At 34.9% G+C, this 15,044-nt stretch overlaps 1 pseudogene across 1 annotated transcript; it reads right to left on the reverse strand.

Moving 5' to 3' along the window:
• Nucleotides 1-7,962: 7,962 nt before the first annotated feature.
• On the reverse strand, nucleotides 7,963-11,420 carry LOC149541614 (pentatricopeptide repeat-containing protein At2g22070 pseudogene; annotated as a pseudogene). The gene has a single exon (XR_016355357.1). The product of XR_016355357.1 is annotated as a pentatricopeptide repeat-containing protein At2g22070 pseudogene (transcript).
• Between the last annotated feature and the right edge of the window lie 3,624 nt (nucleotides 11,421-15,044).

The raw sequence follows: 15,044 nt of genomic DNA on the forward strand, positions 1-15,044 counted from the left end.
AATCAACATAGACGAAGCATCAGCTGCCATCACTACACTGTTGGCAGAAGAAGTTGATAAGTTAGCAAAAATCTTTGGTAATTATGATGTTGTCAAATCTAAGGTTGAAATGGAGTTGAAAATTGACTCAACTCTAAAGAAGAAGGATAAAATGGTGAGGAAGCTAAAAGCTAAATTTGGTGAGGGAGTTGAAGGTAATAATGAAGATGATGATGATGAAAAATAAGAAGAAGAAGAGCAAGTCTAGGAACCTCTTGCCCTAACCCAAGGTATGGGTCAAGATGAAGAAGAAGAAGGTGCTGAGGAGGAACAAGCTGAGGAAGCACCAAAAAAACAAGAACCAAATAAGAGAAAGGCTAAGACACATCCTATAGCTCAACCAAAGGGAAAGAAAATTGCAAAACCAAGCCCTACAAAGCTTACCGCTCTAGCCACAAGAGCAAACACAAGGGCCACCACTCAAAAAGGCTAAGAAGAAAATAAAAGAAAAGAAGAAGGCTATTGAACAACAAGGTCTTGTGCAAAAGAAATTAAGGAGAAAATATGTTGCAAAACTTGAATCTAATGATGAAAGGACCAAGTCAGAAGATTCAAGCCAATTCAGAGTGGTAAATCATGCTCTCAAGTCTTATATTGAAAACATTTGTGATAATATTAGGGATAATGCAGACTTAATTGGTTTGAAAAGTATTGATTTTAATAAATTGAGTAGAGAAGATCAAAATAAGGTTGAAGAATTAGTGTATGCCATGATGGAAAAATTCAAGAATACCCCACTTGAATTTGATAATTCTATGCCCAAAGATTTATATTCAATTGTTGAGAATAAATGGCATTATTGCCTAAATATGGAAAAGGAAATAAGAGAGTCTATATTGGCACAAGTGATGCTAGAATTGTCAAAAATGAAAATAACCAAGGAAAATAAGAAACATGGTAGCAAATTTGCACCCAATTATAGAGCCTTCAGCGTACTTCAAAACAAGATTGAAGATGTTGTAAAGAAATCAACTCAAATGTGGAAGTTGATATATGGCTGGACTACTGTTAAGGAAGGAGAAGAGGATCCCTTTGAGGGAAGAAACAATGGAGAAGATGAGGATGATAAGGAAGGTGAAATTGAGGAAGAAAAGGGAGATAACATAGTAGAGGAGGCACCACAGAAAAATGATGAAATGGAAACAACTAAGGAGCAACAAACAGAATAAAGTGTGCAAGACACACAACTGCCACCATTAACCCCTCCACATGACACAAACACACCTACAATCACAATAAAAGTGAAAGATGTTCCTAATAGCTCAACTCAAAACATCAATCCATTAACTATAGAGGATCTAAAGAAGATTCTTGACCATCCACATTATAGGGTAAATTGTGTGATAATCCAATGTTGGTTAGTGTGGATGATTTATAGAAAGTAGTAGCTTACATAACCAGAGATAAGGTGAATACATAAGAACAAAACTCTTCCATCACTACAGCTACTTGTGGTCAACCTCAAGAGAAAACATCAACAAAGGTTGATACCATAGTCAAAGTTGTTATGATTGAACAACAGACTAAGACTATAGAGGAGCTCACAAAGGAACAAGTAGGATAAACAAAGGCATCTGTACCTACTATACAAACACAAGGTGCACCATAGATAATTGTGATTGATCAAGAAAAATTAGAAGACAAGGACATTCCAAAGGAAAAGGAGCAGGAAGCCATTCAAACATTGGTTAATTTACCAATGACTGGCACTTCTACCAAATTCCTTCAAAAGTCGAGCATTGATGCAATACCACTTCAAATTTCTACACCAGGCTCGAGCTCAACAAAGGTTGCAAGGGTACTTCACTATAGAGACCCAACACTGGATGAGGAAATAGTTATACCAAAATATGACTATGTAACCATGAACCTAGAACAAATCAATATCATGCGGAAGGCATTGGAAAGGAAGAAGAACCAAGAAATACTCAAAAAGGAGTATAAGAAAAGGCAAGCACTACATGAGATCAAAGACATCTTCTTAGATGCATTCAGCTTGCAAGCACCTAATGAAACCAAGCCTATATTGGAATAATTATCAAAAATTGTTGAACAGGTAACAAATGAAGACCACAAAACCAATGCAAAACTCATGGAATGGTCTAAAAAGAAGTTTCAAGGTAAAGTTAATGAGAAGATATCCAATGGAATAGCACTATCACAAGTTGAATTGGCTACAAAGATTGAAAAAGTAAAGAAGGTACTTGAGAATATATTCTCACTGTACACCAAATTGTGTGACCCCACACTCTTCACACAAGAAACGAGCTAGAGGATTCTGAGTCTGGAAAGAAATTTGAAAATATCTGGTATGAAATTACCACAAAACCAAGCTCAAAGTGAGAAGCACTTTCATTCAACGCTTCACATACAAAAGGAACTAGTTGTATTAATAGTAGAAGAGGCTAACACAAGAGCTAAGCTAGTCCAAATTCAAGCTTCCTTAACCCCTCACATGGAAATACTACAAAAAGAACTAGCCTATGCTGAAATAGTACTCAAGAAAGATCCTAATCTTTCAACTTTGGAAAGCTTAGTTCACCTTGCAACAGCGACAGCCATCCAAATCAAATCATTAGATGTTGCAATAGACAACTGGGATGTTGCTCTCAAGATTGTAATGGAAGTGAATAAGAACTTCTTGTATGAATACATACTTAGTGTATACACCCTTTGACATTAGTGTCAAAAAGGGGAGAAATATTTAAAAGGGGGAGATAAAAGATGGAGACAAATATTCAAGGGGGAGACATGTGAAAGGGGGAGATATAAATAAACACATAAAAGAGAAAACAAAGGGGGAGTCAATAGCAAAAAAGTAGAAATAGGGCATATCAAAACATATCAGATAGAGAGTATCAGAATAGTTGAAGACAAAGAGCAACAGTAAGAGTCAAATCTATTCTAAGAGATCTTGGATGTAGAAAAGACACAAACTCTGGGGTAGTCAAAAAAATTTGAGTTATATGGTTCATTACAAAATTTTGAACAATTTTAAAGTTTTGTATATATGTCGAACTGGATGTATATTATACTCAAGGAGATTAGATTAATCATGTAAAGTGTTTTTGCCACTCATGTCAAAGGGGGAGATTGTTGATCTCGGATTGGTTTTGACAATTGAGTGTCAACACACTTAAGCTTTTTTTTTTTTTTACTAAGTTCATGCCGAGCTAGTAACATATGTTGAGTATAATATGTATACATGCTGAGAAGTTCAAGTGCCAAGTGAACAGTAAGTGTCGAGTAGTTCAAGTGCCAAGTGAACAGTAGATGCCGAGCAAGTTCTAGTGTCGAGCTATATAGAATTATAGTATGTGTCGAGCATCAGTATTATCAAGTGTCGAGTAACATAGAATGGATCTAATTTTTTCTAATGGCACAAACAACTATGTAAACCATTTTTGAGCCAACATATGAATAGATCTCGAAGCTTTGAAGACAAGATCAAATCTATTTGGATTCCCTTGTGATCAACATGCAACCAATCACAAAAATGGAAGGAATTGAGCAGGAAAAATGAATGAATCTCAATCATAGATTCATACCTAACCCTAAGCCACCAAAGTCTTTTTAAAAGGGAGACGAAGCCCTATGATTCAGTATGTGAGAGAGAGCGTTAGAGAATGCATGCGAGGAGGTGATACTAGTGAAGATTTGAGGGAAGTGAAAGGGGTGAATTTATTAGTATACATTCAAGGTGATTTAGAAGAAGGACAAAATCACAAAATTAATTATCAGAATAGAGGATCGAGGATACAACAATTTCATATCAGATTAGAAAGGATCAAGAAGGACTAAATTGATATCTAAAATCAACAATACCAGATTGTAAGTGTATCAAATCAAACATTCTATTGTACTTTCTAACAACTGTATCAGCAGGATGAAATCCTTTATATTAAGGTTGACTTAACAGTCATTGTGAAATCCTTTAACAGGGTGACATTCCAAGTGAGTTTTCTAAAGTCCTTTAGTCAGGCACACTTCTAATACGGTGTTAAAATCCTTTAACATGGTAGGATCTAACAATCCTTTGTAAGCCTTTAACAAAGCAGACTTTTCACAGGGCAAATCATGAGAATGGTCAAATTATGTAACCTTAATAGGTGAACTTTATTGCTGCAATAGTGAAGAATTGTGGGTGTCATCCCCACCCTAGTTTTACCTTCTCATTGGAGGGTTTCTAGGTAGTCATAGCTAGTGTTAAGTGTTTATGTGGATGCATTTACTGTACATGTTATTTCAATATGTTTATGCATGCATTTTTTTTTAAAGTAAAAAGTTTTATTGGTTAGAGATTAGTACTTCTGATTCACCCCCCCCAGAAGTATACATTTCCCATTTGTATTTCCAACAAAAGGGCCCAGATTAGGGTAGATATCCTCAACTTCCATTGGATTTATCTTCCCCCTAGCATTTTTATCAACTCCTTTCCAATAAAAATCTTCATCAATAATGCATGCTAACCTTGATAATTATTTTTCTCTTTTCACTCTCTTCCTTATATCATATTTATTATTTTATTGAATCAACTACAAGGAAAATTATTTTCTAGGAATCAAAATCATCACCACAATAATTTTTACACTCCTCATCCTCATATTCCTCTTCATTAGAATTAGTATTTATTTTATCCATTCAAACAAATCTAGAAGCAAGCTCATATGTTAGGGAAGGTAGAACATTGTTATGCCTCTTAACATAAGAGAGGGGGAGGAAGATTTTTACATGATCCATAATGAGGAGGATTAAAACCTCTTGTAGAAGAGGGTTCCTTACATTTTTGGTACATTTTTTACTCCCTAGCTCTAGGGTTGTAAGTAGGTAAATTGGAAAAGACACCTTATGCTTATGCCACAAACTACTCAATAAAGAGAAATGGAAACCAAACACCATAGCGTATCTCCCATATCAGGTGAGATGCTACATGATTACCTTTACCACTATGAACTATAAGATATTCAAATATTTGACTTGATACCTATCATTAGGTTTCTTGATCAACTTCATACCTTATTGATAAAATTGTACACAACCATTTTAGAAGACTTCCAAGCCCTAAAGGTCTTTCTAACCATCTTAAGACTTTGTAGCTTCAATCAGATATTTGGGTAATGAAGTGTATAAAGATAATTATATCACCTCATATTAGAATTAAAACTCTATGCATTTTGAAATCTATACTAACATATTCTAATTATAACCATCCTCTCTTACCATGATCATATGAGTAGACCAAATCATGATCAAACATGCCATTGGTGACTCTCTTTGTGGATCGAGAAAATGATCTATAAGGCTATAGAAGATTAGTGATATGCCTAGAGCTATATTAGGCAATGTATTAATTTAAAAAAAACTAAAGATTACATTAACTAAGTTGTTAAATATAAAGTCATGATGAGTGGACATGAGACATGTCTACTCATGACAACTTTGAGGTAATATTAATATCTAATTGATCAAACCAAGAGAGTATATCAAAATCAATTAATAATATCTCTTTAAAAAGTTTAACATTTATAGACTTGCATATATAATTACATCCTCACATAGAAATTAGTATTTCATATAGTACACTAAATTGATTCTTGCAAAACTATATAATTGGATTATAACCCCCATGAAAGGAAATTAGTGAATTTGAATCTGCATTTAATACCAGTCTGATTAGAAGTTTAATATGTGTTTAAATGGTATCAGAGCCAGTCTAAGAAAGAACAAAAATTAAACTTGAGAAATTAGATTACTCACATTGACATTGCAGTTACATTCCATCCTTCAAAATGTCAAACATGATAATATTTGAGGATCATCTTGAGGGTGCAAACAATTTCACATCTTGGAAAGTAATGATGATGATGATATTAAAATAGAATAAATTAGACCAGCTTGTAAAAAATAAGGATTCGGAACCTGAAAAAATCCAAATAGATTGAGGATAACAAGAAGGTCATGAAACTAATTGTAGACATAGTTAGGGATCACATAGGTACCTATATTGGAGAAACATGAGACTGCATACCTAATGATAAGATCACTTGAGTGCATATTTGAAATTAATAAAACTAGTAGAACTATTGCACAAAAAGACAAATGAATCACATAAGCCTGAACAAAGGAGAATCAATCAATGCATTCATAATCAGAATAATTGAGATGAGGGATCAACTGCCGACTGTTGGGTATGAATTGATAGAAAAAAAGTCGTCCCTAATTGCCTTAAGTGGTCTACCAAATTTGTGGGAATCATTTGTACAAGACATAATTGCAAGGCCAAAACTTCTGGAAATGGATTAGTTAAGATCTTACTACCTTTAAGAAGAAGCTAGACAAATGTCAAAAGGATATAATAAAAAACCTATAGATAAGGATATTCATGTCCTAAACTAAAATTCACATAAGAAAGAAAAGAAGAACTTCAAAAAGAAAAAATCCTATGCTAAAGTTGTAAAAGAAAATACAAAAGATGATTCTAGGAAGTTATTATTCTATTTGGCACTATCAAATCATGTATCAAACAAATTCAACACTTGGGTGATTGATAATGGGTCATCAAGACATATCACTAGATTTTGAGAACATCTAGATACTATGGTAAAATAAATTGATGAAGAGGTAACTATTGGGAATGATTTTGAAAACCCTATAAAAGGGGTACTAAGATCAGGTATTACCATCCAACTAGAAGATGTACTATTTGTTACAAATAGGAAATACTGAGAGGCTGGGGGATGAATAAGTATTTCACAAACTTTAGCCCAAAATTGGATATCTTTAACAACTTTATAACATGCATAAGAAAGTAAACTAACTATGTTGAATAGTAAACATAACCATGAGCTAAGAGAACTCATAACATCATATTTTGTTAACTAGGGAAGCCCTGGCCAAGGGAAAATCCCAGTGGAGATGGTATCCACAAAATGATCCACTAATCAAAAGTTTCTTGTGAAAGATATTGACCTTGTTAAGAGTTTGTACATCCATATAGTATTTGGATCCTTGTTAGAGGACTAGGCCTTATTAAAAGCCTCAACTCTGTTAGGGGTTGTTATATATATATTTTAAAAATATATTATATATAATTTAAAAATATATGCAAGATGAGCCCACTGCCCAAACATGCAATGTACAATATAGTTCTTTAATAGAAAGAGATAGATACAAAAAACCTTTTAACACTGCTACTGATATCTTCAATATCGGATCTTGCCATTGCTGCTCATTTACAAAATTTGTATTCCTCATATCATACATCAGAATTTGTATCACAAAACATTACAATACTCTTCATATGACTTCCACTTAGCTTCACATTGAGAAATTTGCTTTATACCTTGCTAATTAATAAATATTTGTCCAATCGGCCTTCATACCTTTATACAATTATAAAAATACAAAATTAACTTTCACTGACTTGAAGTTAACATCTAGGATGCCATCCCTAATTAGTTAAACAATTATTTTGTAAAAAGAATAATTCCTTAAACCAAAATTGCCAATTTCCTTATTATACTCTGTTATGCCTATATACTACTATAAATGGTAAATCCATCATAACTATGTTTGTATTGTCCAACGGTCTTGACTTTAGCATCCCTATACTTTGTACTATTTTTTCTTATGCGTGCACGTGCTAATATAGCCTTTGTAAATCCCATTGACCAAAACTTCATCTTTTCTTATAGATAAACTATGTTACAATTAGACAATTTTCTAAGTATACATGCCATAACTTTATCTTCTTGTTTTTCTCACTTCATACAGTTGATATGTTACCTTAAGTGACAACATCAAAATATTTGACCTAGCCAAATTGCCAACACTATTTGCACCTAAAATTAAAATAAAACTAGTATCAATATATTCCCTAGAAGATAATGGATATAGGGTCACCTTCATTGCAAGAAATGGGCATGTTTTCTGAAACATTTCATTTTCATTGCACCTTCAAGGTATCATAAAAAGGGCTTTAACAAATACCCTGTTTATGTATATGGCCGTTGATGCACATTTTTGGATTTATTAGTCACATTTGATTTAATGAGATCAACAGTTTTCCAAACACTGAAAGAAGAAAAATTCAGAAATTGTAAAATAAAACCCGCTCTCTTCTTTCTTGTTGCATGTCTGACTCATTGAACTCTGTTATAGTGCGAGCTTTGTGCTTTCTATCATCAAGATGATGGATCATGGAGTGTTATCTAAAACATTGATGTAAAAAACATTCATGAAGTGGCACACAGGTAATCACCAATAATCTCCACAAGAACACTGTCCTTGTTTGAAATGATGGAACCGGTTTACATCTCTCAAAACAATTTGTCTTGCAACAATTTTGGAGATAAACTTGGTTGCATTATGACAGTCAAAACATACTCTAAGGTTCTTGACAACTCTAATAGTTGTTCCAGGGGAGGTGTACAGCAATCCAAATGCAATTGCTAACTTCTCACTATGGTGGGAGAGGAATGATTGTTTTTCCTCCTCCTCGACATCGGTCAGAACAAATCTCGAATCTGGTAAATACCCTGCGGCCTTCATCTCTCCAGACAATTTCTCCAACTTTGCATAGATCTCCTCCGTTTGTGGGTGCGATCTGTCTCCTATACAAAATGTATGTACCATTTTATGGTTTTCAATCCAACTACATCCAGGTTTCTTTTTAACTCCTCTGTCTTTCATCAATCTCCTTACCAGTTGAGCCTCTTCCCAATAGCCTACTTCTGCATAGATGTTGGACAGAAGAACATAAGTTGCAACATTTTTTGGATCCATTTCAAAAAGAAGAGCTGCTGCAAAAACTCCTAGTTTTATATTCTTCTGTGGTCTACATGCACCAAGCAAACACATCCACACAACCACCACAGGTTTAATTGGCATTTTGATAATAAAGTTTAGAGTTTCCTCAAGATAGCCAGCACGGACAATAAGATCAACCATGCACACATAATGACCAATTGTAGGCGCAGTGCAACATGAGTCGTGCATTCCCTTAAAATATATACAACCCTTTTCCAGTAAACCTGCATGACTGCATGCTAATAAAACACAGGCAAAGCTTACATGATCAGGGCATGCTTCCGAATGCTTCATCTTCTCAAAAAGTAAGAGAGCATCCTTGCAAAATCCATTTTGTGCATATCCTGCAATCATAGCATTCCATGAGATCACATTTCTTCGAGGCATTTTGTTAAACACTTCATGCGCCTTGTATATGCTTCCACATTTTGCATACATATCTACCAGGGCACTCACAACTACAACATCTGAAGAAAATCCACCCTTGATTATATTCTGATGTATGTCCATACCCTCTTCCAAAGCTCCCATTTTTGCACAAGCTGGGAGAATGCTGGCGAAGGTTGTGGAATCAGGCTTTACATCTGCCAACTGCATTTCCTTGAAAGTCTCCAAGGCAATTTCAACAAACCCATTTTGTGCATATCCTGCAATTATTGCATTCCAGGACGCCGCATTTCTCTGAGGCATTTCTCCGAAAAGTCTTAATGCCTCTTCTAGAACACCATCTTGTGCGTATCCTGCAACAATTGCAGTCCAAGAGACCACAGTTTTTTGAGGCATTTTGTTAAACAGTTCCCGTGCCTTGTATATGTTTCCACATTTTACATACATGTCTACCAGGGCATTCACAACTACAACATCCAACATAAATCCCCCTTCCACTATTCTTTGATGAATGTTCATACCTTGTTCTAAGGCACCGATTTTGGCACAGGCTGGAAGGATGCTTGCAAAGGTTGACGAAGATGGCTTTAAACCGAAGAATTGCATTTGCTTGAAAGTATTCAAAGCCCTATTGAACAATCCATTATATACATATCCTGAAATCATTGCATTCCATGAGACCACATCTTTTTCAGGCATTTTGCCAAACAGTTGACAGGCCTTTTTTATGCTTCCACATTTAGCATACATGTCTATCAGGGCGTTCGCAAGAACATCTGACAAAAATCCATGTTCGATTATGTTTTGATGGATGTTCATACCCTGCTCTAAAGCTCGTATTTTGGCACAGGCTGGGAGAACGCTGGGGAAGGTCATGGAGTCTGGTTTTACACCTGCCAATTGCATTTGCTTAAAAGTTTCCAAGGCTTTCCCAGCAAAACCATTTTGTGCATATCCTGCAATCATAGCGTTCCAAGAAACGACATTTCTTTTTGGCATTTCGTTAAAAATTCTCAATGCCTCGTCAAGAACGCCATTTTGTGCATACCCTGTAACCATCGCAGTCCACGAAACCACATTTTTCCGAGGCATTTTGTCAAACAGTTCACGTGCATTCTGTAAACTCTCACATTTCGCATACATATCTAGCAGGGCATTTGCAACTACGTCAGAAAAAATTCCCTTTTCCACTATTCTCATATGGATGTCCATGCCCTGTTCCAAATCTCCTACTTTGGCACAGGCTGGAATTATGCTGGCAAATGTAAATTGATCAGGTTGGACACTTGTTTGTTCCATTCGATGAAACAGTGTCAATGCCTCGAGAGGAAAACGATGTCTTCTGTAAGCTGCAATTATGATATTCCATGAAGAGACGTCTCGCTCTGTTATGGCGTCAAATACTTTACGAGCATCCGCCAAATTGTCGCACTTGGCATACATGTTGATAAGGTTGTTTTGAGAAAACGTGCGCGAAACAAACGCAAACCCTCTCTGGCATACCAGATTCTGGTCTTGTTCACCTTGTGAAAGCACATTCTTGGCACAAGTAGTTTGAAATGGTACAAGGTATGCAGTACAGTGAACATGAGGACTGCGAGTGGTAAACCGACTGTGTAGCACACCCTTCAACTGAGCCACTTTACATAATGCTACCACATTACGATTGGCAGTGGATGGTAATGGCATTGTGTCATTATTTGCAAATTGTTAAGATTGTGCATTGTTATTTAATCAAGTCGGTATTCTACCACAATCACAATGAAACACTGTTACTGTGTTTCCTTCAAAGTTTTTTGAATTACTTATTTCTGCAAATAGCAAATGGTAGATGTAAGTGTATCTACTGAGAATTCCAGAGTACCCCATACAAACAGAGCCCTGCTGTACGAAATACAGTCCAATTTAAGCAGACAAAAAGGTTTATACCCGCATTTTATGTATAATATCAATGAATTGGATCAATAGTCCCTTAAAAAATAGTTTATTTTATAACCTGCAAGAAGTGTTTGGCCTTCCAGTGTGAATTGCACTTGTAAATTACGTTTCTTTCCTTCGGACCAGGGAATTTCTCATTCGGCAGGCAATAAAATCCCTATTTAAGTTCGAAGGGAGGGATGCCAATCCATTTTCCTTGCATATGGCCACTTATTAGGGCACCGGCTACGGTGCAACTTATTTGCACGTCCGGCTATTCCAACTCTGCCCCACATTTGCCCTACGCTGCAACTTATTTGCACGTCCGGCTGTTCCAACTCTGCCCCACATTTGCCCTACGCTGCCCGTCTGCTCTGACAACACGGGCATACTTTTTTCACTTTCTTCTAGATTCTGTCCAATTACTCTATGTCTGTACAGTAATGTATTAAAATATATATAGTATTTGCTGAATAACTTCTTAATATATTTTTGAAATTAATAACTTTTATCAAATTATTCTACATTCATAAGTAGACATAGTATTTGCTAAAGAAGATCTCAATACATATTTTAAATTAGCAGTTGCCCATTTAAGTATGCGCAACGATTAGCTGATAGGACTTTGTTTTGTGATAAGTGGTTGTAACTGAGAAACATTATTTAAAAAGTTATTACATTTGTGACGAATTGAAAAACATTTAGAATGTGTAATTCCATAGTTAGATATAGTAGCTTTAAAGTAGTGTATAAGTGATTTGAAACATTGTGCAATTTGAGAAATGTAGAAATATGTTTCACTTGATTCCATGTTAATTGAGAAAGAGAGAATGGTTTAGGGTCTCACTGAAAGTAGAAAATCAAATATCTGTCATTTGTATAACAACGTATGCATGTGGTACAATTGTAGTAGTACTTGAAATGTGAACATATTTGCAATTATCTGAAATAAGAAAAAAACTATTTGATAGAGCATTTGAAGAGTAGAAAGCTTTGGTGATCTGGTAGCATGCATCATTGTATACGCCTTTGGTATAAATATTGTATACACCTTTGGTGATCTGCAAACTGACATTGTAATCATGTTATATTATTTGAGTGGTGTTTTGATGGAATGGTACAATTAATGATAGATCTGTAAACATACGTTTAGAAGAAGGAAACTTAAATTTGGTATATAAATTTTTTCTTTGAAAGATTTTTAAGAAATTGAAATACGTTAAAGTTAAGAAAAGAGTACTGAACCACTACAAGTAGTGGAATATGTAATTTTTTATTACCTGTAGTGTTGTACATCTTCATAGCGGATCTGGAAAAGTATAGATTTTTAGATCCATGAAATCTGAAAAGGAATCCCTGTTTTGTATTATTGTGATATTGAATCACTGAAATCCTGCACCTGCATTTTGATTAAATTGTTATTTAGAATAAAGTGCAATGGAATTTTGTTTAGTACATAGCTAAGGAACATATTTATTGAAAAAATAAAATTTAATGGCAATAAGTTTGGATTGTTGCCTTTGTAAGTTGTTCAACTGTCATGATGTGTGTTTTCTAGTGGAATGGGTGATAGTAGGTGTAGACATGCTTCCTCCTGCTTTCTGATTGTTGTATAAGAATTATTTTGCAATTTGCAGTATCTTTCAAAAGAGAATGGTGGTTGTATCCGAAAGTCATCAATAGATTTTACTCTTGATATTGCTGTAAATGTCAATACTTGTCGTTCTTTTTTTCCAATGTCTATTGTAGCCTTCTGTAATGTCAGTCCCTAAGATTTGTGTATTGTGATGGCCCAAGCCATAGCTAGTGGTAGTTATGTATGGTTACCTCTAGTAATTGGAGTAATTGGTACATTATTTGGGTAATGTGTATCCCATGCTGGGCCAATGTAATTTTTAAAATTAACAATGACATAGCGTGGGAGGTCTGGAGGTTTGGAATCTATGCCGTAGATGATTTCTTTAACTTGTCCAAGTGATCCATTTACTAGTCCAACATTCATCTAGAGGTTTGTTGTCAACATGATTTGTTGGCTGATACAGAGTAGTAGCTCTTGTTGAAGTTGATCATCATTGTTAATATCAATAGACCTTTGCACGACAAGTCTAGCTGAACTAAGTGCTATTGGGAGGTTCAACTGTTTCAACATTTTTTTATTATGTAGTTTGACTAATTCATTGGTTGCAAATAGATGGGTGGATTTGTCAAAATCTTCATTTTTTAGTTGTGCTTAAATTGTTCTTTGTTTTAGCCATAAGTGTATCCTAATCTTCTTGCAAGGGTTCAGCGTTTCGAATATTGTTTAAGATTTTTTGAAAGTTTTCTTGTGATGTTCTCTGTCCTTGTTGACAAAAAATTGTATCCAATGTAATTGCAATAGTAAATGTTTGCCAAAGCATCTTAGCTATGGAGTGAGGCATATATTGGTTTATCGAGAATTGGTGGTAGTTGGCCTAAGTCACCAATGAGAATTATAGAAACTCCACCAAAGGGTTCTTGTTGGTATTGTGGAAAAGCCTCACGTAACCGACTATTTATTCTGATGAAAAGTTTTGGTCCTAAGAAGCTCATTTCATCTATAAGAATATATTTGATATGTTTGAAGTCTTCTTGGAGGTTTCTTAATGATTTTCCTTATAAGGGTTGCATTTCTTTGATTGGAATTCAGAGGGATGTGTGGATTGTTGATGCTTGTATGTTATAAGCAGCAACTCCTATAGGTGCTAGTGCCAACAATGGCTTGTTTTCATCGTTTTGTGTTTTGTTTATGTTTTTCCTAATACAGTCAATGAGGTAGGATTTTCATGTGCCTGTTGTTCCTTGGATAATCATGCATAGTGGTTTTTTTTGGCTTTGGTTGGTATGATGTTCATTGATGATGTTCAAAGCTAATTGTTGTTTGGGGGCAAGTTGGTAGTTTGTTTGTGTAATAGTCAAATTGTTATTTTTGCCAGTAGTTTGTAATTTGTTTCTGGATATGAAATTTATTGTAGATTCGTTTAGTTCATGATTGATGGTGTGTGTATTCCATTAGTGATTAATATCAATGTCTCTTTTTCCGAGAATGTCATGCTCATTGACTGTAAAGTTTTGGAGGCACCAATTTGGGACAATAATCCCCACTCATATATGTTTGTGTGCTCATCAACTTGGGGTTCATCATTGTCTGTGTCATCATTATGTTCGGTAGAGGTTGTATTTTCAATTCTAGTAATGTGCCAAGGTGAGTAGTTGTTTGTTTGTAGTGTTTTCCAATTAGAAACTATATGTTCTTTTGTAATGCCTATTTCTATAGGGATGTTGCAAAAAATTTTGTATAGTAACAACTCGCTCCAACAAAAAGTTTCAAAGTTATCAACATTTTCATCTGGAACACTCTTGAAAAGGGGATAGACATTCACAATTGCATTTGTTTTTCTTTTTTGCCATTGGTTTTTCTTACGGGTTTTAGAGTATGTGTACATTTGAGCTATTTGAATGAGAGATAATGACTCTATCTCATTAGGATGTTGAATGTATGATTGGATGTAACTGGTTCCCAATTCTTCTTCATTATCTCAATTATTTATTTTATGTAGGACCTTCTTGCTCACATTTAGTGTAATGAATGATCGACTACAAATTACAAGGAGCAATTTTTGTAGCATATGGCATGTCTCTTGTGCTCCAATATCATGATCTACAATGATTCCCATCATGAACTTTTGATGCTAGTAAAGCATCATTGCTAGTTTCAATTGTATTTACTATGTTTTGTAGTATGGTATTGTAGGTCTCTGATTTTTTTTCAGCCTTTGCCGCATATTTAGAGATATAGTTAAGAACTACTTTTCTTGATGTGACCAGTTCGCAATCAACATTTGCTCTCCAAATTGCAAGCATTTGTGGGTTGT

The sequence above is a fragment of the Cupressus sempervirens genome, chromosome 8 (assembly GCF_028749045.1).
Source record: "Cupressus sempervirens isolate cs-2001-9-10 chromosome 8, ASM2874904v1, whole genome shotgun sequence".
Lineage (NCBI taxonomy): Eukaryota > Viridiplantae > Streptophyta > Pinopsida > Cupressales > Cupressaceae > Cupressus > Cupressus sempervirens.